Source organism: Anomaloglossus baeobatrachus, unplaced genomic scaffold, assembly GCF_048569485.1.
Source record: "Anomaloglossus baeobatrachus isolate aAnoBae1 unplaced genomic scaffold, aAnoBae1.hap1 Scaffold_3689, whole genome shotgun sequence".
Taxonomy (NCBI): Eukaryota; Metazoa; Chordata; class Amphibia; order Anura; family Aromobatidae; genus Anomaloglossus; species Anomaloglossus baeobatrachus.
The window spans coordinates 27,265-46,781 of record NW_027443037.1 but is presented as its reverse complement, the minus strand read 5'-3'; the positions used below and the strand labels follow the sequence as shown (position 1 = coordinate 46,781).

Genomic DNA, 19,517 nt, shown 5'->3' with positions numbered 1-19,517 from the left:
CTCCAAAGAAAGTTACCTGTTTATTCCTATCATGCATTGGTTTTTGGGGTTTTCTTTGAGTAATGATGATCTCTTTAGTAGTCTGTTGGCGCCCTCTCCTGGAGGAATAGTTTGCTTGCTCTTGGACATTCTAAAAGAGAGGTCATGATAGACATTGAGCTTCTGAGCTCAATTGGGGACAGTCATGGGTGATGAATGTTTGCAACCTACTGCGAAGCCTCATACCGCAATATAAGGAACGTCAAATACTAAGAAAGGGCGGCCTATGAAAGAATTACTACTTTCAATAAGTACACTTAAACGGCTAATTGGGAATAGAAAAACTGTAAAAAGCCCTCTGAGAAAGCCCCCCTCTAACCTTTGATAGTAAGCTTTTCTGTAGTCTGCCTGTTGATGTATTTTCCGTTTGAACTGTGCACAACATGAAGAGACGGAACACTGGCGGCTTGTCACAATGCCCCCCGATGACATCACAATAGCGCTGCTGCCTAGAAAACAAGCTGCGCAGAAGAAGTTGTTCTTTGGGTGGGAGGGTGGGCTAGTGGAAGGAGGGGGCAATCTCTTTTTTTCCCGGGTGGTAGGGGGATGACAGGAGAAGGGAAGCGGGTGGTGAGAAAGGTACAGAGGGCAGGGTTTGGGGGCTGGGAAGGAAAGGGAAAAGATTAGGGTTTGGGGATGATGAAAGGGCTTTCTACGGGTAAGGATGGCAAAGGGTGGCAGTGACGGAAAGTCAGGCAACCTGTCCTGTCCGTCTTTTTGTATCGTGAATTGGAAAGACTGCAAGGGGGAGGGGAGTTGCTTGCGCCCTAAAGGAGGAGTTATTCAGATTCATTGCAGTGGGCGGCGGCTGCAAAACGCACCATTCTTCTTGTTTTGGCTCTGCAAAGCAGCCTTTTCAAGGGTTGGCTTGGGTGACAAAATGTCTTGTGTAGGCGTGGGTTTGTCTCCCTCTCGCTCTCTCTCCCTAAGATGTGTCCGGCATAGGCCAGGGTGCCACTCGAGGCCCAAACCAATTCTGGTTATCGCTTCTCGGCCTTTTGGCTAAGATCAAGTGTAGTATCTGTTCTTATCAGTTTAATATCTGATACGTCCCCTATCTGGGGACCATATATTAAATGGATTTTTAGAACAGGGAGATGGAAAAAGAGCTTGCTCTGTCCACTCCACGCATTGACCTGGTATTGCAGTACCTCCAGGAACGGTGCACCCCTTCTTAACCCAGTTTCCAAAAGCAGAACTCAATTCACCTGATTCATATTAGCCCGATTTAATGAATTGGAAGAAAGCATACGTCTTCATATGCACCTCAATTTGGCCCATTCACTTTTCACACTTCCTCCTTTTGTTTTTTATCTTTCACACTTTTGACTTTCTTTATTCATCCAAATAGCAAACTCATCACCACTCAACCTGACCAACTCGGCTATGTCCCCGTGCTGCAGTTCTCTGTCTTATCTAGATCATTTGCAATTGAATGGAATAGATCCCTTTTGGACAAAGTGGATTCACCTGCTGCTGCAGTGACCACAGGTGTGATAACATCTAGAATTGGCATCTGGTGCGATCTCTCCGCTTCCACTCCAAAGAAAGTTACCTGTTTATTCCTATCATGCATTGGTTTTTGGGGTTTTCTTTGAGTAATGATGATCTCTTTAGTAGTCTGTTGGCGCCCTCTCCTGGAGGAATAGTTTGCTTGCTCTTGGACATTCTAAAAGAGAGGTCATGATAGACATTGAGCTTCTGAGCTCAATTGGGGACAGTCATGGGTGATGAATGTTTGCAACCTACTGCGAAGCCTCATACCGCAATATAAGGAACGTCAAATACTAAGAAAGGGCGGCCTATGAAAGAATTACTACTTTCAATAAGTACACTTAAACGGCTAATTGGGAATAGAAAAACTGTAAAAAGCCCTCTGAGAAAGCCCCCCTCTAACCTTTGATAGTAAGCTTTTCTGTAGTCTGCCTGTTGATGTATTTTCCGTTTGAACTGTGCACAACATGAAGAGACGGAACACTGGCGGCTTGTCACAATGCCCCCCGATGACATCACAATAGCGCTGCTGCCTAGAAAACAAGCTGCGCAGAAGAAGTTGTTCTTTGGGTGGGAGGGTGGGCTAGTGGAAGGAGGGGGCAATCTCTTTTTTTCCCGGGTGGTAGGGGGATGACAGGAGAAGGGAAGCGGGTGGTGAGAAAGGTACAGAGGGCAGGGTTTGGGGGCTGGGAAGGAAAGGGAAAAGATTAGGGTTTGGGGATGATGAAAGGGCTTTCTACGGGTAAGGATGGCAAAGGGTGGCAGTGACGGAAAGTCAGGCAACCTGTCCTGTCCGTCTTTTTGTATCGTGAATTGGAAAGACTGCAAGGGGGAGGGGAGTTGCTTGCGCCCTAAAGGAGGAGTTATTCAGATTCATTGCAGTGGGCGGCGGCTGCAAAACGCACCATTCTTCTTGTTTTGGCTCTGCAAAGCAGCCTTTTCAAGGGTTGGCTTGGGTGACAAAATGTCTTGTGTAGGCGTGGGTTTGTCTCCCTCTCGCTCTCTCTCCCTAAGATGTGTCCGGCATAGGCCAGGGTGCCACTCGAGGCCCAAACCAATTCTGGTTATCGCTTCTCGGCCTTTTGGCTAAGATCAAGTGTAGTATCTGTTCTTATCAGTTTAATATCTGATACGTCCCCTATCTGGGGACCATATATTAAATGGATTTTTAGAACAGGGAGATGGAAAAAGAGCTTGCTCTGTCCACTCCACGCATTGACCTGGTATTGCAGTACCTCCAGGAACGGTGCACCCCTTCTTAACCCAGTTTCCAAAAGCAGAACTCAATTCACCTGATTCATATTAGCCCGATTTAATGAATTGGAAGAAAGCATACGTCTTCATATGCACCTCAATTTGGCCCATTCACTTTTCACACTTCCTCCTTTTGTTTTTTATCTTTCACACTTTTGACTTTCTTTATTCATCCAAATAGCAAACTCATCACCACTCAACCTGACCAACTCGGCTATGTCCCCGTGCTGCAGTTCTCTGTCTTATCTAGATCATTTGCAATTGAATGGAATAGATCCCTTTTGGACAAAGTGGATTCACCTGCTGCTGCAGTGACCACAGGTGTGATAACATCTAGAATTGGCATCTGGTGCGATCTCTCCGCTTCCACTCCAAAGAAAGTTACCTGTTTATTCCTATCATGCATTGGTTTTTGGGGTTTTCTTTGAGTAATGATGATCTCTTTAGTAGTCTGTTGGCGCCCTCTCCTGGAGGAATAGTTTGCTTGCTCTTGGACATTCTAAAAGAGAGGTCATGATAGACATTGAGCTTCTGAGCTCAATTGGGGACAGTCATGGGTGATGAATGTTTGCAACCTACTGCGAAGCCTCATACCGCAATATAAGGAACGTCAAATACTAAGAAAGGGCGGCCTATGAAAGAATTACTACTTTCAATAAGTACACTTAAACGGCTAATTGGGAATAGAAAAACTGTAAAAAGCCCTCTGAGAAAGCCCCCCTCTAACCTTTGATAGTAAGCTTTTCTGTAGTCTGCCTGTTGATGTATTTTCCGTTTGAACTGTGCACAACATGAAGAGACGGAACACTGGCGGCTTGTCACAATGCCCCCCGATGACATCACAATAGCGCTGCTGCCTAGAAAACAAGCTGCGCAGAAGAAGTTGTTCTTTGGGTGGGAGGGTGGGCTAGTGGAAGGAGGGGGCAATCTCTTTTTTTCCCGGGTGGTAGGGGGATGACAGGAGAAGGGAAGCGGGTGGTGAGAAAGGTACAGAGGGCAGGGTTTGGGGGCTGGGAAGGAAAGGGAAAAGATTAGGGTTTGGGGATGATGAAAGGGCTTTCTACGGGTAAGGATGGCAAAGGGTGGCAGTGACGGAAAGTCAGGCAACCTGTCCTGTCCGTCTTTTTGTATCGTGAATTGGAAAGACTGCAAGGGGGAGGGGAGTTGCTTGCGCCCTAAAGGAGGAGTTATTCAGATTCATTGCAGTGGGCGGCGGCTGCAAAACGCACCATTCTTCTTGTTTTGGCTCTGCAAAGCAGCCTTTTCAAGGGTTGGCTTGGGTGACAAAATGTCTTGTGTAGGCGTGGGTTTGTCTCCCTCTCGCTCTCTCTCCCTAAGATGTGTCCGGCATAGGCCAGGGTGCCACTCGAGGCCCAAACCAATTCTGGTTATCGCTTCTCGGCCTTTTGGCTAAGATCAAGTGTAGTATCTGTTCTTATCAGTTTAATATCTGATACGTCCCCTATCTGGGGACCATATATTAAATGGATTTTTAGAACAGGGAGATGGAAAAAGAGCTTGCTCTGTCCACTCCACGCATTGACCTGGTATTGCAGTACCTCCAGGAACGGTGCACCCCTTCTTAACCCAGTTTCCAAAAGCAGAACTCAATTCACCTGATTCATATTAGCCCGATTTAATGAATTGGAAGAAAGCATACGTCTTCATATGCACCTCAATTTGGCCCATTCACTTTTCACACTTCCTCCTTTTGTTTTTTATCTTTCACACTTTTGACTTTCTTTATTCATCCAAATAGCAAACTCATCACCACTCAACCTGACCAACTCGGCTATGTCCCCGTGCTGCAGTTCTCTGTCTTATCTAGATCATTTGCAATTGAATGGAATAGATCCCTTTTGGACAAAGTGGATTCACCTGCTGCTGCAGTGACCACAGGTGTGATAACATCTAGAATTGGCATCTGGTGCGATCTCTCCGCTTCCACTCCAAAGAAAGTTACCTGTTTATTCCTATCATGCATTGGTTTTTGGGGTTTTCTTTGAGTAATGATGATCTCTTTAGTAGTCTGTTGGCGCCCTCTCCTGGAGGAATAGTTTGCTTGCTCTTGGACATTCTAAAAGAGAGGTCATGATAGACATTGAGCTTCTGAGCTCAATTGGGGACAGTCATGGGTGATGAATGTTTGCAACCTACTGCGAAGCCTCATACCGCAATATAAGGAACGTCAAATACTAAGAAAGGGCGGCCTATGAAAGAATTACTACTTTCAATAAGTACACTTAAACGGCTAATTGGGAATAGAAAAACTGTAAAAAGCCCTCTGAGAAAGCCCCCCTCTAACCTTTGATAGTAAGCTTTTCTGTAGTCTGCCTGTTGATGTATTTTCCGTTTGAACTGTGCACAACATGAAGAGACGGAACACTGGCGGCTTGTCACAATGCCCCCCGATGACATCACAATAGCGCTGCTGCCTAGAAAACAAGCTGCGCAGAAGAAGTTGTTCTTTGGGTGGGAGGGTGGGCTAGTGGAAGGAGGGGGCAATCTCTTTTTTTCCCGGGTGGTAGGGGGATGACAGGAGAAGGGAAGCGGGTGGTGAGAAAGGTACAGAGGGCAGGGTTTGGGGGCTGGGAAGGAAAGGGAAAAGATTAGGGTTTGGGGATGATGAAAGGGCTTTCTACGGGTAAGGATGGCAAAGGGTGGCAGTGACGGAAAGTCAGGCAACCTGTCCTGTCCGTCTTTTTGTATCGTGAATTGGAAAGACTGCAAGGGGGAGGGGAGTTGCTTGCGCCCTAAAGGAGGAGTTATTCAGATTCATTGCAGTGGGCGGCGGCTGCAAAACGCACCATTCTTCTTGTTTTGGCTCTGCAAAGCAGCCTTTTCAAGGGTTGGCTTGGGTGACAAAATGTCTTGTGTAGGCGTGGGTTTGTCTCCCTCTCGCTCTCTCTCCCTAAGATGTGTCCGGCATAGGCCAGGGTGCCACTCGAGGCCCAAACCAATTCTGGTTATCGCTTCTCGGCCTTTTGGCTAAGATCAAGTGTAGTATCTGTTCTTATCAGAACAAACTGAGCTAGCTACACTTGACGAGATACGATCAGGGAGACGAGCTCCGAAGCCCAGCCGAGACCGGAAGAGGGAGATCGGACGGAAGAAGAGCTTGGCAGAAAGAAGCAAGAAGACGAAGGCTCGGAGAAGACTTGGGGAGACCAGAGGAACTTCGAGGAGGAACACAGCGGGAGAAGACACCCGGAGAAGAATCCAAGATCCAGCTCCGGGAACTCAAGCAGGAACCAGCCATGGCAAGCAAGCCAGAGAAGGCAGCCAAGAAGGCTCAGGACCCAGGGACCTCCAGGAAGGCTCATCCAGAGGCTTCTTCGGCCCAAGAGGCCCCTACCTCCGACGCCAGCCAGCCGGAGGGAGCCCGGACGCCGCCGGAAAAGGCTCCAACCCTGGAGCCTTGGATGCGGCAGACGGTCGCCCTGAAGCTAAAGGCGGTGGATGGTAGGTTGCCGGACATGTCCAGCGACGTGTTCTGCAAGAAGATGATTCTGGATCAGGGCTTCTCCAGGGCGGAAACCCTGAGTGTCCAGACCTTCATGACTGGCATTTTTCTGGTAACCTTTGCCACGGTGAATGCCTGCAGGAGATACTGGGAGGCGATGAACGCAGCGATGCCGGACTCCCCTTTTCATTCTTTTTTAGGATCCTGTCCTATACAGAGGGATGAGAAGAGGATCACGGTCTCCATGCGGAACCCGCACACCCCAGGAAGAGACATCTCCACGTTCCTGGGACGTCTCTGCACAGTGGTGAGGGAGCCATCCCACATCCTTAACGGCAACGGATTCTGGACGGGTAAGTGGTCAGCAACCGTTCGACTCTACAGGGAACCAGCATCCGAGGATGGTCTCCAGCACCTGCCCCCGACATTCTCTCTGGGAAACTCCTTTGGTCTCATCTACTACCCGGACATGCCACACAACTGCAGGAAATGTGGCGGGAAAGGGCATTCGATGAAGACCTGCAAGGAGGACGCCTGCAGGGTTTGCCGGGTGACGGGACACAGCTCCAAGGACTGCCCAAAGAAGAAGACTTGCAACCTATGTGGACAGGCGGACCACCTTTACAAGGACTGCCCACAGCGGGAGAAATCCTGGGCAAGGGTTGCCGCGGTGACCCAGTATCGGGTAGTCACAGCTTCGTCGACCAAGGCAGCTACGACCAAGGCCACAGAGGCCAAGGACAAGGCGGCCAAGAACCCGGCGACCGTGGCTCCAGCCGATGCCCCAGCAGCCACGGAGTCCAGGAAAAAGGGTAAGAAAACTGTTGCCCCCTCCCTGGTCCCCCCCCCTGTCACCCCTGTCCAAACCCCTCCCCCCCCGGCCAACCCTACTGAGGATTCCACTACCTCCACCTCATTTCCCTACTCCTCAGTTGGTCTCCTCACCCCCCCCCCAAAGCCCACTCTCCCTCCCCAGACCATGAGAGCAGAGGACCTCAGCACTCTTGCACTTTTCACCGAGGAGGATTTTCCAGCTCTTGTCTCCTCAGGTACAGGCCAAAGGAAAAGGAAGGTGGAAGATAGTCCTGTCGCAGAACCTTCCAAGCTGTTCATTGTGGATCCCAATCCACCCCAGGAAGAGGAGGATGGCCTCCTCCCAGAACCGGACGTGTTGGAGCAGATGGTGGAGTCCCTTGTGGCCGAAGAAGAAATGGAGGAGTCGGAAGCCACTGAGGCACCATCCCTGCTCGATCAGCTAGAAGAAGAGGGTCTGCTGGAGATACCCTTACCAGCAGGTGCCAAAGAGGAAGAACCGCCCGACCGGAGTGGTAACTAAGGCACACCGCCTGCGCTAACTTTCTCTTTCCTCCAATGACTGCTAACATTAACATCTTTTCCATTAATGTTAGGAGCATCAGAGGCAAGTTCCGACGTCAGACAATTTTTGCGTTCCTTAACACTCAGTCTAGTGATGTATTTTTCCTGCAGGAATGCTCCCTTCCCTCCTCTAGGTCCTTCAACCATCTGGCCAGGGAGTGGACCCATGGCCCATCCTACTGGTCCGGCGGAGGCGACTGTAGGTCCGCGGGGGTCGCCGTGCTGATCAGGGGAAGCGCCTTCACATTGGACTCTGTTCAGGAAATCGTCTGCGGCAGGTTACTGCTCGTGGATGGCACCTGGGCGGGAGAACCTGTCAGGTTCATCAATGTGTATGCTTCTCCTGTGAAGAGCGATCGACTGGAGCTCCTCCAAGCCCTGCGCCCTCAGCTCGCTACCGCCAGGACGGTAGTGATGGCCGGGGATTTCAACTGCCCGATTGAGGAGGATGGACGCAGTTCTGGAACGGCTGCCAAGTTGGACGTCACATCCAAACTGCTCATTGAGATGGTGACCGAAGCCTCTCTTGTGGACGTTGTTGGCTCCATCGGACACGGATCCGTGAACTATTCATGGTGCCGATCCGATGGCTCGCTGCGTTCCAGGATTGACTTTGTGTTTACCTCTCGGGCGGTTGGGCGGAGTGGGCACTCGATGGTCCCCTGCTTCTTCTCTGACCACAGAGCCATTCACTTTCAAGGTGTGCTGGGCCATGGCTTCCCCATTGGCCCGGGCTCCTGGAAGCTGAACTGCTCTCTGCTGGAAAAGGGTGAGATTCTGGAGGAGCTTAGAGCTGCCTACTCCACGTGGCGGGCCTACAAGGCGGGCTTCCAGTCTGTTTCTGACTGGTGGGAATACGTTAAACTCGAGTTCCGTTTCTTCTTTCAGGCAAAGAGTCAACAACAGGCGGGTCTGAAGAGGAGGGACTTCAGGAGACTCCAGCGTGAGCTGCGTTCCCTGCAGGACCTTCTTCGATGCGGCTGGGACGTGAGAGAGGAGCTGGAGGAGACTAAGAGGAGCCTGAAAAGGCACTTCGAGGAGGAGTCCGAGCGAATTGTCTTCCGTTCCAAAGTGGAGAACCTGGAGAAGGGTGAGAAATGTAACTCGTTCTTTTTCAGGAAACTCCACGCCGGTCACACGCCCATGAATGAACTACGAGACGAGAGTGGAAGCATGCGACGCGGGAAAGAGAACGTGATGAAGGTCGTCAGCGACTTCTACAGCGAACTCTACGCCCGCAAGGCTACTGACCACGAGGCCGCCGATAAGTTCCTGTCAGGTATCACTAACCATCTTGACCCTGCAGACGCGGCGGCCATGGATGTTCCTCTGACGGTGGACGAGCTGCTCTCGGCCGCCAAATCCTTTAGTTCTGGCAGGACACCGGGCAGTGACGGCCTCCCAGCAGAGCTCTATGTAGCGCTGGGAGACCTAATCTGTCCGGACCTGTTAGGGCTGTATGAGGAGATGGTGGTGGAGGGCAGAATGCCTCCATCTCTGAGGGAAGGAATGGTCACGATCCTGTACAAGCGTAAAGGAGAGAGGTGCGACCTGAAGAATTGGCGTCCCATCACCCTTCTGAACGTCGACTACAAGATCCTGGCCAAGACGATGGCAACGAGATTGAAGACTGTTATCGGACGGATCATCCACCCGGATCAGACCTGCGGCATCCCCGGACGTCGCATCGCAGACAGCCTGGCTCTCATGCGGGACACGGTCGAGTACATCAAAGCCCGCCGGGTGCACGCAGCCCTGATCTCGTTGGATCAGGAAAAGGCCTTCGACCGTGTTTCCCATGAGTTCCTGGGCAAAGCTCTGCACAGGTTAGGTTTGGGTAACATGTTTTGCTTGTATGTCCAACTAATGTATTTTGATATTCACAGCTCGGTGTTGGTAAACGGCTGGAAGACTGACCCCTTCCCGGTCCTCTCAGGGGTCAGACAAGGCTGTCCTCTGTCACCTCTTCTTTTTGTTTGTGTTATAGAACTCTTTGCAGAGGCTATCCGGCGGAATGGAGAGATCAGAGGGATCACCGCACCAGGACCAGAACGCTTCGAGGTCAAGTGCTCGCTCTACATGGACGACGTGACCGTCTTCTGCGCGGACCGGCGCTCAGTCGACACCCTCGTCCAGACCTGTGAGACCTTCGGACGGGCTTCGGGAGCCAAAGTCAACTGCGGGAAGTCGGAAGCCATGCTCTTCGGGGACTGGCAGCCGGCCTCTTCCGCCCCCTTCCCTTTCAGCATCCAGCCGGATTTCATCAAGGTTCTTGGAGTCTGGTTCGGGAAGGAAGGAGCAGCCCTCAAGTCCTGGGAGGAACGCTTGACCAAGATCACCCAACGGATCGGTCTGTGGAGCCTCAGACGCCTCACCTGTGAGGGCAAAGCACTGGTCCTGCGTAACGAGGTACTGCCCGTGCTGCAGTACACGGCCCAGGCCTGGCCCCCCCTTGCCACCGTGTGCAGGGCCATTACCAGGACGGTGTTTCGTTTTGTCTGGGGATCCAAGATGGACAGAGTAAAGCGGAGCATCATGTACAAGGATCCTCGCAAGGGTGGGAAGGGCGTACCCGATATCCCCACCCTCCTGCGATCCTCCTTCGTATGTGACTGCGTTCGCCGAACTCTGCGAGTCAAGAGAGGTTCCGCGGGTGGGTCCATGTCTCGCTTCTTCCTGCTCCCCCTTTGGAGACGGTTAGGCTGGGACAAGTGGGACAGCTCCTTCCCCTACAACTGGACGGCGCCATGGTTCTACGGAGACGTGGTTCGGTTTGTGAGGGAACACCAACTGGAGGGACTCAAGCCTGATTTGTGGAAGCCAAAGACTATCCACAAACTCATCAGAGCCAAGGACGAAATGGAGAACATTCCAGGACTTCATCACGACACACTGGAGACTGTTTGGACAAACGTGTCATCGGCTGGATTGACCAACGGGCACAAGGACTTGTCATGGATGGCGATACAGGGCGGACTGCCCGTCCGGTCATTCATGCACGCCCGGAACCTGTGCAAAACCCGGTACTGCCCAAGGTGCCCCTTCGTGGAGGAAACATCGCTGCACGCCTTTTGGGACTGCCGTTTCGCACAGCGCCTGTTGGTTGCCCTGGAGGATGACCTGAGGAACTCCGTCCCCAGAGGGAGCCTATCGTACCATTCCGTACTTTATGGACTCTTCCCTGGGACTCACACCGTTGGAGCCATCCAGGAGGCTTGGCGCCTTATGAACTGCTTTAAGGACGCTATTTGGGTCGCCAGGAACCGGCTCATCTTGAAGAGGGAGAGGATGTCTATCCAGGATTGCCGCAGGCTGATCCACAGCCTGCTCAGAGACTATTCCATCATGGACAGTCCGGACGACAGCGCCGAGGAGGAGGTTTAGACCTCTTCCATGCCCCCTCCCTCCTTTTCCCGTTATGTGCGTCTTTCAATAAAGCTTCGGGCCTGTGATTTCCCCACCCTATCCCCCTTTTCCCCTACCCCCATCCCCCAATCGCCGGTTCGTCGTTATTTATTGTCTAACTTTTTCTTTCAGCTTGAGTGTTATGGATAAGCATAGGAGCGTGATGTATAGTTTAGTGCGTCGTACTCTATGGCTATGTAAGAAGGATTGTATATTTCTGTGTGTACGGGGCTGCGGCACCGTACACGGTTTGTTACCTTTTTGTGAGTAGTGCATGATAATAAAGATGCTGTTAAATCAAAAAATCTGTTCTTATCAGTTTAATATCTGATACGTCCCCTATCTGGGGACCATATATTAAATGGATTTTTAGAACAGGGAGATGGAAAAAGAGCTTGCTCTGTCCACTCCACGCATTGACCTGGTATTGCAGTACCTCCAGGAACGGTGCACCCCTTCTTAACCCAGTTTCCAAAAGCAGAACTCAATTCACCTGATTCATATTAGCCCGATTTAATGAATTGGAAGAAAGCATACGTCTTCATATGCACCTCAATTTGGCCCATTCACTTTTCACACTTCCTCCTTTTGTTTTTTATCTTTCACACTTTTGACTTTCTTTATTCATCCAAATAGCAAACTCATCACCACTCAACCTGACCAACTCGGCTATGTCCCCGTGCTGCAGTTCTCTGTCTTATCTAGATCATTTGCAATTGAATGGAATAGATCCCTTTTGGACAAAGTGGATTCACCTGCTGCTGCAGTGACCACAGGTGTGATAACATCTAGAATTGGCATCTGGTGCGATCTCTCCGCTTCCACTCCAAAGAAAGTTACCTGTTTATTCCTATCATGCATTGGTTTTTGGGGTTTTCTTTGAGTAATGATGATCTCTTTAGTAGTCTGTTGGCGCCCTCTCCTGGAGGAATAGTTTGCTTGCTCTTGGACATTCTAAAAGAGAGGTCATGATAGACATTGAGCTTCTGAGCTCAATTGGGGACAGTCATGGGTGATGAATGTTTGCAACCTACTGCGAAGCCTCATACCGCAATATAAGGAACGTCAAATACTAAGAAAGGGCGGCCTATGAAAGAATTACTACTTTCAATAAGTACACTTAAACGGCTAATTGGGAATAGAAAAACTGTAAAAAGCCCTCTGAGAAAGCCCCCCTCTAACCTTTGATAGTAAGCTTTTCTGTAGTCTGCCTGTTGATGTATTTTCCGTTTGAACTGTGCACAACATGAAGAGACGGAACACTGGCGGCTTGTCACAATGCCCCCCGATGACATCACAATAGCGCTGCTGCCTAGAAAACAAGCTGCGCAGAAGAAGTTGTTCTTTGGGTGGGAGGGTGGGCTAGTGGAAGGAGGGGGCAATCTCTTTTTTTCCCGGGTGGTAGGGGGATGACAGGAGAAGGGAAGCGGGTGGTGAGAAAGGTACAGAGGGCAGGGTTTGGGGGCTGGGAAGGAAAGGGAAAAGATTAGGGTTTGGGGATGATGAAAGGGCTTTCTACGGGTAAGGATGGCAAAGGGTGGCAGTGACGGAAAGTCAGGCAACCTGTCCTGTCCGTCTTTTTGTATCGTGAATTGGAAAGACTGCAAGGGGGAGGGGAGTTGCTTGCGCCCTAAAGGAGGAGTTATTCAGATTCATTGCAGTGGGCGGCGGCTGCAAAACGCACCATTCTTCTTGTTTTGGCTCTGCAAAGCAGCCTTTTCAAGGGTTGGCTTGGGTGACAAAATGTCTTGTGTAGGCGTGGGTTTGTCTCCCTCTCGCTCTCTCTCCCTAAGATGTGTCCGGCATAGGCCAGGGTGCCACTCGAGGCCCAAACCAATTCTGGTTATCGCTTCTCGGCCTTTTGGCTAAGATCAAGTGTAGTATCTGTTCTTATCAGTTTAATATCTGATACGTCCCCTATCTGGGGACCATATATTAAATGGATTTTTAGAACAGGGAGATGGAAAAAGAGCTTGCTCTGTCCACTCCACGCATTGACCTGGTATTGCAGTACCTCCAGGAACGGTGCACCCCTTCTTAACCCAGTTTCCAAAAGCAGAACTCAATTCACCTGATTCATATTAGCCCGATTTAATGAATTGGAAGAAAGCATACGTCTTCATATGCACCTCAATTTGGCCCATTCACTTTTCACACTTCCTCCTTTTGTTTTTTATCTTTCACACTTTTGACTTTCTTTATTCATCCAAATAGCAAACTCATCACCACTCAACCTGACCAACTCGGCTATGTCCCCGTGCTGCAGTTCTCTGTCTTATCTAGATCATTTGCAATTGAATGGAATAGATCCCTTTTGGACAAAGTGGATTCACCTGCTGCTGCAGTGACCACAGGTGTGATAACATCTAGAATTGGCATCTGGTGCGATCTCTCCGCTTCCACTCCAAAGAAAGTTACCTGTTTATTCCTATCATGCATTGGTTTTTGGGGTTTTCTTTGAGTAATGATGATCTCTTTAGTAGTCTGTTGGCGCCCTCTCCTGGAGGAATAGTTTGCTTGCTCTTGGACATTCTAAAAGAGAGGTCATGATAGACATTGAGCTTCTGAGCTCAATTGGGGACAGTCATGGGTGATGAATGTTTGCAACCTACTGCGAAGCCTCATACCGCAATATAAGGAACGTCAAATACTAAGAAAGGGCGGCCTATGAAAGAATTACTACTTTCAATAAGTACACTTAAACGGCTAATTGGGAATAGAAAAACTGTAAAAAGCCCTCTGAGAAAGCCCCCCTCTAACCTTTGATAGTAAGCTTTTCTGTAGTCTGCCTGTTGATGTATTTTCCGTTTGAACTGTGCACAACATGAAGAGACGGAACACTGGCGGCTTGTCACAATGCCCCCCGATGACATCACAATAGCGCTGCTGCCTAGAAAACAAGCTGCGCAGAAGAAGTTGTTCTTTGGGTGGGAGGGTGGGCTAGTGGAAGGAGGGGGCAATCTCTTTTTTTCCCGGGTGGTAGGGGGATGACAGGAGAAGGGAAGCGGGTGGTGAGAAAGGTACAGAGGGCAGGGTTTGGGGGCTGGGAAGGAAAGGGAAAAGATTAGGGTTTGGGGATGATGAAAGGGCTTTCTACGGGTAAGGATGGCAAAGGGTGGCAGTGACGGAAAGTCAGGCAACCTGTCCTGTCCGTCTTTTTGTATCGTGAATTGGAAAGACTGCAAGGGGGAGGGGAGTTGCTTGCGCCCTAAAGGAGGAGTTATTCAGATTCATTGCAGTGGGCGGCGGCTGCAAAACGCACCATTCTTCTTGTTTTGGCTCTGCAAAGCAGCCTTTTCAAGGGTTGGCTTGGGTGACAAAATGTCTTGTGTAGGCGTGGGTTTGTCTCCCTCTCGCTCTCTCTCCCTAAGATGTGTCCGGCATAGGCCAGGGTGCCACTCGAGGCCCAAACCAATTCTGGTTATCGCTTCTCGGCCTTTTGGCTAAGATCAAGTGTAGTATCTGTTCTTATCAGTTTAATATCTGATACGTCCCCTATCTGGGGACCATATATTAAATGGATTTTTAGAACAGGGAGATGGAAAAAGAGCTTGCTCTGTCCACTCCACGCATTGACCTGGTATTGCAGTACCTCCAGGAACGGTGCACCCCTTCTTAACCCAGTTTCCAAAAGCAGAACTCAATTCACCTGATTCATATTAGCCCGATTTAATGAATTGGAAGAAAGCATACGTCTTCATATGCACCTCAATTTGGCCCATTCACTTTTCACACTTCCTCCTTTTGTTTTTTATCTTTCACACTTTTGACTTTCTTTATTCATCCAAATAGCAAACTCATCACCACTCAACCTGACCAACTCGGCTATGTCCCCGTGCTGCAGTTCTCTGTCTTATCTAGATCATTTGCAATTGAATGGAATAGATCCCTTTTGGACAAAGTGGATTCACCTGCTGCTGCAGTGACCACAGGTGTGATAACATCTAGAATTGGCATCTGGTGCGATCTCTCCGCTTCCACTCCAAAGAAAGTTACCTGTTTATTCCTATCATGCATTGGTTTTTGGGGTTTTCTTTGAGTAATGATGATCTCTTTAGTAGTCTGTTGGCGCCCTCTCCTGGAGGAATAGTTTGCTTGCTCTTGGACATTCTAAAAGAGAGGTCATGATAGACATTGAGCTTCTGAGCTCAATTGGGGACAGTCATGGGTGATGAATGTTTGCAACCTACTGCGAAGCCTCATACCGCAATATAAGGAACGTCAAATACTAAGAAAGGGCGGCCTATGAAAGAATTACTACTTTCAATAAGTACACTTAAACGGCTAATTGGGAATAGAAAAACTGTAAAAAGCCCTCTGAGAAAGCCCCCCTCTAACCTTTGATAGTAAGCTTTTCTGTAGTCTGCCTGTTGATGTATTTTCCGTTTGAACTGTGCACAACATGAAGAGACGGAACACTGGCGGCTTGTCACAATGCCCCCCGATGACATCACAATAGCGCTGCTGCCTAGAAAACAAGCTGCGCAGAAGAAGTTGTTCTTTGGGTGGGAGGGTGGGCTAGTGGAAGGAGGGGGCAATCTCTTTTTTTCCCGGGTGGTAGGGGGATGACAGGAGAAGGGAAGCGGGTGGTGAGAAAGGTACAGAGGGCAGGGTTTGGGGGCTGGGAAGGAAAGGGAAAAGATTAGGGTTTGGGGATGATGAAAGGGCTTTCTACGGGTAAGGATGGCAAAGGGTGGCAGTGACGGAAAGTCAGGCAACCTGTCCTGTCCGTCTTTTTGTATCGTGAATTGGAAAGACTGCAAGGGGGAGGGGAGTTGCTTGCGCCCTAAAGGAGGAGTTATTCAGATTCATTGCAGTGGGCGGCGGCTGCAAAACGCACCATTCTTCTTGTTTTGGCTCTGCAAAGCAGCCTTTTCAAGGGTTGGCTTGGGTGACAAAATGTCTTGTGTAGGCGTGGGTTTGTCTCCCTCTCGCTCTCTCTCCCTAAGATGTGTCCGGCATAGGCCAGGGTGCCACTCGAGGCCCAAACCAATTCTGGTTATCGCTTCTCGGCCTTTTGGCTAAGATCAAGTGTAGTATCTGTTCTTATCAGTTTAATATCTGATACGTCCCCTATCTGGGGACCATATATTAAATGGATTTTTAGAACAGGGAGATGGAAAAAGAGCTTGCTCTGTCCACTCCACGCATTGACCTGGTATTGCAGTACCTCCAGGAACGGTGCACCCCTTCTTAACCCAGTTTCCAAAAGCAGAACTCAATTCACCTGATTCATATTAGCCCGATTTAATGAATTGGAAGAAAGCATACGTCTTCATATGCACCTCAATTTGGCCCATTCACTTTTCACACTTCCTCCTTTTGTTTTTTATCTTTCACACTTTTGACTTTCTTTATTCATCCAAATAGCAAACTCATCACCACTCAACCTGACCAACTCGGCTATGTCCCCGTGCTGCAGTTCTCTGTCTTATCTAGATCATTTGCAATTGAATGGAATAGATCCCTTTTGGACAAAGTGGATTCACCTGCTGCTGCAGTGACCACAGGTGTGATAACATCTAGAATTGGCATCTGGTGCGATCTCTCCGCTTCCACTCCAAAGAAAGTTACCTGTTTATTCCTATCATGCATTGGTTTTTGGGGTTTTCTTTGAGTAATGATGATCTCTTTAGTAGTCTGTTGGCGCCCTCTCCTGGAGGAATAGTTTGCTTGCTCTTGGACATTCTAAAAGAGAGGTCATGATAGACATTGAGCTTCTGAGCTCAATTGGGGACAGTCATGGGTGATGAATGTTTGCAACCTACTGCGAAGCCTCATACCGCAATATAAGGAACGTCAAATACTAAGAAAGGGCGGCCTATGAAAGAATTACTACTTTCAATAAGTACACTTAAACGGCTAATTGGGAATAGAAAAACTGTAAAAAGCCCTCTGAGAAAGCCCCCCTCTAACCTTTGATAGTAAGCTTTTCTGTAGTCTGCCTGTTGATGTATTTTCCGTTTGAACTGTGCACAACATGAAGAGACGGAACACTGGCGGCTTGTCACAATGCCCCCCGATGACATCACAATAGCGCTGCTGCCTAGAAAACAAGCTGCGCAGAAGAAGTTGTTCTTTGGGTGGGAGGGTGGGCTAGTGGAAGGAGGGGGCAATCTCTTTTTTTCCCGGGTGGTAGGGGGATGACAGGAGAAGGGAAGCGGGTGGTGAGAAAGGTACAGAGGGCAGGGTTTGGGGGCTGGGAAGGAAAGGGAAAAGATTAGGGTTTGGGGATGATGAAAGGGCTTTCTACGGGTAAGGATGGCAAAGGGTGGCAGTGACGGAAAGTCAGGCAACCTGTCCTGTCCGTCTTTTTGTATCGTGAATTGGAAAGACTGCAAGGGGGAGGGGAGTTGCTTGCGCCCTAAAGGAGGAGTTATTCAGATTCATTGCAGTGGGCGGCGGCTGCAAAACGCACCATTCTTCTTGTTTTGGCTCTGCAAAGCAGCCTTTTCAAGGGTTGGCTTGGGTGACAAAATGTCTTGTGTAGGCGTGGGTTTGTCTCCCTCTCGCTCTCTCTCCCTAAGATGTGTCCGGCATAGGCCAGGGTGCCACTCGAGGCCCAAACCAATTCTGGTTATCGCTTCTCGGCCTTTTGGCTAAGATCAAGTGTAGTATCTGTTCTTATCAGTTTAATATCTGATACGTCCCCTATCTGGGGACCATATATTAAATGGATTTTTAGAACAGGGAGATGGAAAAAGAGCTTGCTCTGTCCACTCCACGCATTGACCTGGTATTGCAGTACCTCCAGGAACGGTGCACCCCTTCTTAACCCAGTTTCCAAAAGCAGAACTCAATTCACCTGATTCATATTAGCCCGATTTAATGAATTGGAAGAAAGCATACGTCTTCATATGCACCTCAATTTGGCCCATTCACTTTTCACACTTCCTCCTTTTGTTTTTTATCTTTCACACTTTTGACTTTCTTTATTCATCCAAATAGCAAACTCATCACCACTCAACCTGACCAACTCGGCTATGTCCCCGTGCTGCAGTTCTCTGTCTTATCTAGATCATTTGCAATTGAATGGAATAGATCCCTTTTGGACAAAGTGGATTCACCTGCTGCTGCAGTGACCACAGGTGTGATAACATCTAGAATTGGCATCTGGTGCGATCTCTCCGCTTCCACTCCAAAGAAAGTTACCTGTTTATTCCTATCATGCATTGGTTTTTGGGGTTTTCTTTGAGTAATGATGATCTCTTTAGTAGTCTGTTGGCGCCCTCTCCTGGAGGAATAGTTTGCTTGCTCTTGGACATTCTAAAAGAGAGGTCATGATAGACATTGAGCTTCTGAGCTCAATTGGGGACAGTCATGGGTGATGAATGTTTGCAACCTACTGCGAAGCCTCATACCGCAATATAAGGAACGTCAAATACTAAGAAAGGGCGGCCTATGAAAGAATTACTACTTTCAATAAGTACACTTAAACGGCTAATTGGGAATAGAAAAACTGTAAAAAGCCCTCTGAGAAAGCCCCCCTCTAACCTTTGATAGTAAGCTTTTCTGTAGTCTGCCTGTTGATGTATTTTCCGTTTGAACTGTGCACAACATGAAGAGACGGAACACTGGCGGCTTGTCACAATGCCCCCCGATGACATCACAATAGCGCTGCTGCCTAGAAAACAAGCTGCGCAGAAGAAGTTGTTCTTTGGGTGGGAGGGTGGGCTAGTGGAAGGAGGGGGCAATCTCTTTTTTTCCCGGGTGGTAGGGGGATGACAGGAGAAGGGAAGCGGGTGGTGAGAAAGGTACAGAGGGCAGGGTTTGGGGGCTGGGAAGGAAAGGGAAAAGATTAGGGTTTGGGGATGATGAAAGGGCTTTCTACGGGTAAGGATGGCAAAGGGTGGCAGTGACGGAAAGTCAGGCAACCTGTCCTGTCCGTCTTTTTGTATCGTGAATTGGAAAGACTGCAAGGGGGAGGGGAGTTGCTTGCGCCCTAAAGGAGGAGTTATTCAGATTCATTGCAGTGGGCGGCGGCTGCAAAACGCACCATTCTTCTTGTTTTGGCTCTGCAAAGCAGCCTTTTCAAGGGTTGGCTTGGGTGACAAAATGTCTTGTGTAGGCGTGGGTTTGTCTCCCTCTCGCTCTCTCTCCCTAAGATGTGTCCGGCATAGGCCAGGGTGCCACTCGAGGCCCAAACCAATTCTGGTTATCGCTTCTCGGCCTTTTGGCTAAGATCAAGTGTAGTATCTGTTCTTATCAGTTTAATATCTGATACGTCCCCTATCTGGGGACCATATATTAAATGGATTTTTAGAACAGGGAGATGGAAAAAGAGCTTGCTCTGTCCACTCCACGCATTGACCTGGTATTGCAGTACCTCCAGGAACGGTGCACCCCTTCTTAACCCAGTTTCCAAAAGCAGAACTCAATTCACCTGATTCATATTAGCCCGATTTAATGAATTGGAAGAAAGCATACGTCTTCATATGCACCTCAATTTGGCCCATTCACTTTTCACACTTCCTCCTTTTGTTTT

The 19,517-nt window shown here is 49.2% G+C and overlaps 8 non-coding genes and 2 pseudogenes across 8 annotated transcripts; all 10 read left to right on the top strand.

Annotated features, from left to right (window-relative positions):
- Window positions 1-1,021: 1,021 nt before the first annotated feature.
- LOC142274084 (U2 spliceosomal RNA) lies at window positions 1,022-1,212 on the top strand. Its single transcript, XR_012738450.1, has one exon. It is a non-coding gene; the product is annotated as a U2 spliceosomal RNA (small nuclear RNA).
- Window positions 1,213-2,599: 1,387 nt separating this feature from the next.
- On the top strand, window positions 2,600-2,790 carry LOC142274083 (U2 spliceosomal RNA). Its single transcript, XR_012738449.1, has one exon. It is a non-coding gene; the product is annotated as a U2 spliceosomal RNA (small nuclear RNA).
- Window positions 2,791-4,177: 1,387 nt separating this feature from the next.
- On the top strand, window positions 4,178-4,368 carry LOC142274082 (U2 spliceosomal RNA). The gene has a single exon (XR_012738448.1). It is a non-coding gene; the product is annotated as a U2 spliceosomal RNA (small nuclear RNA).
- A 1,387-nt stretch (window positions 4,369-5,755) lies between these two features.
- On the top strand, window positions 5,756-5,845 carry LOC142274102 (U2 spliceosomal RNA; annotated as a pseudogene).
- Window positions 5,846-11,285: 5,440 nt separating this feature from the next.
- On the top strand, window positions 11,286-11,490 carry LOC142274097 (U2 spliceosomal RNA; annotated as a pseudogene).
- A 1,387-nt stretch (window positions 11,491-12,877) lies between these two features.
- On the top strand, window positions 12,878-13,068 carry LOC142274081 (U2 spliceosomal RNA). The gene has a single exon (XR_012738447.1). It is a non-coding gene; the product is annotated as a U2 spliceosomal RNA (small nuclear RNA).
- A 1,387-nt stretch (window positions 13,069-14,455) lies between these two features.
- On the top strand, window positions 14,456-14,646 carry LOC142274080 (U2 spliceosomal RNA). Its single transcript, XR_012738446.1, has one exon. It is a non-coding gene; the product is annotated as a U2 spliceosomal RNA (small nuclear RNA).
- A 1,387-nt stretch (window positions 14,647-16,033) lies between these two features.
- Window positions 16,034-16,224, top strand: LOC142274078 (U2 spliceosomal RNA). The gene has a single exon (XR_012738445.1). It is a non-coding gene; the product is annotated as a U2 spliceosomal RNA (small nuclear RNA).
- Window positions 16,225-17,611: 1,387 nt separating this feature from the next.
- Window positions 17,612-17,802, top strand: LOC142274077 (U2 spliceosomal RNA). Its single transcript, XR_012738444.1, has one exon. It is a non-coding gene; the product is annotated as a U2 spliceosomal RNA (small nuclear RNA).
- Window positions 17,803-19,189: 1,387 nt separating this feature from the next.
- LOC142274076 (U2 spliceosomal RNA) lies at window positions 19,190-19,380 on the top strand. The gene has a single exon (XR_012738443.1). It is a non-coding gene; the product is annotated as a U2 spliceosomal RNA (small nuclear RNA).
- Window positions 19,381-19,517: the final 137 nt, after the last annotated feature.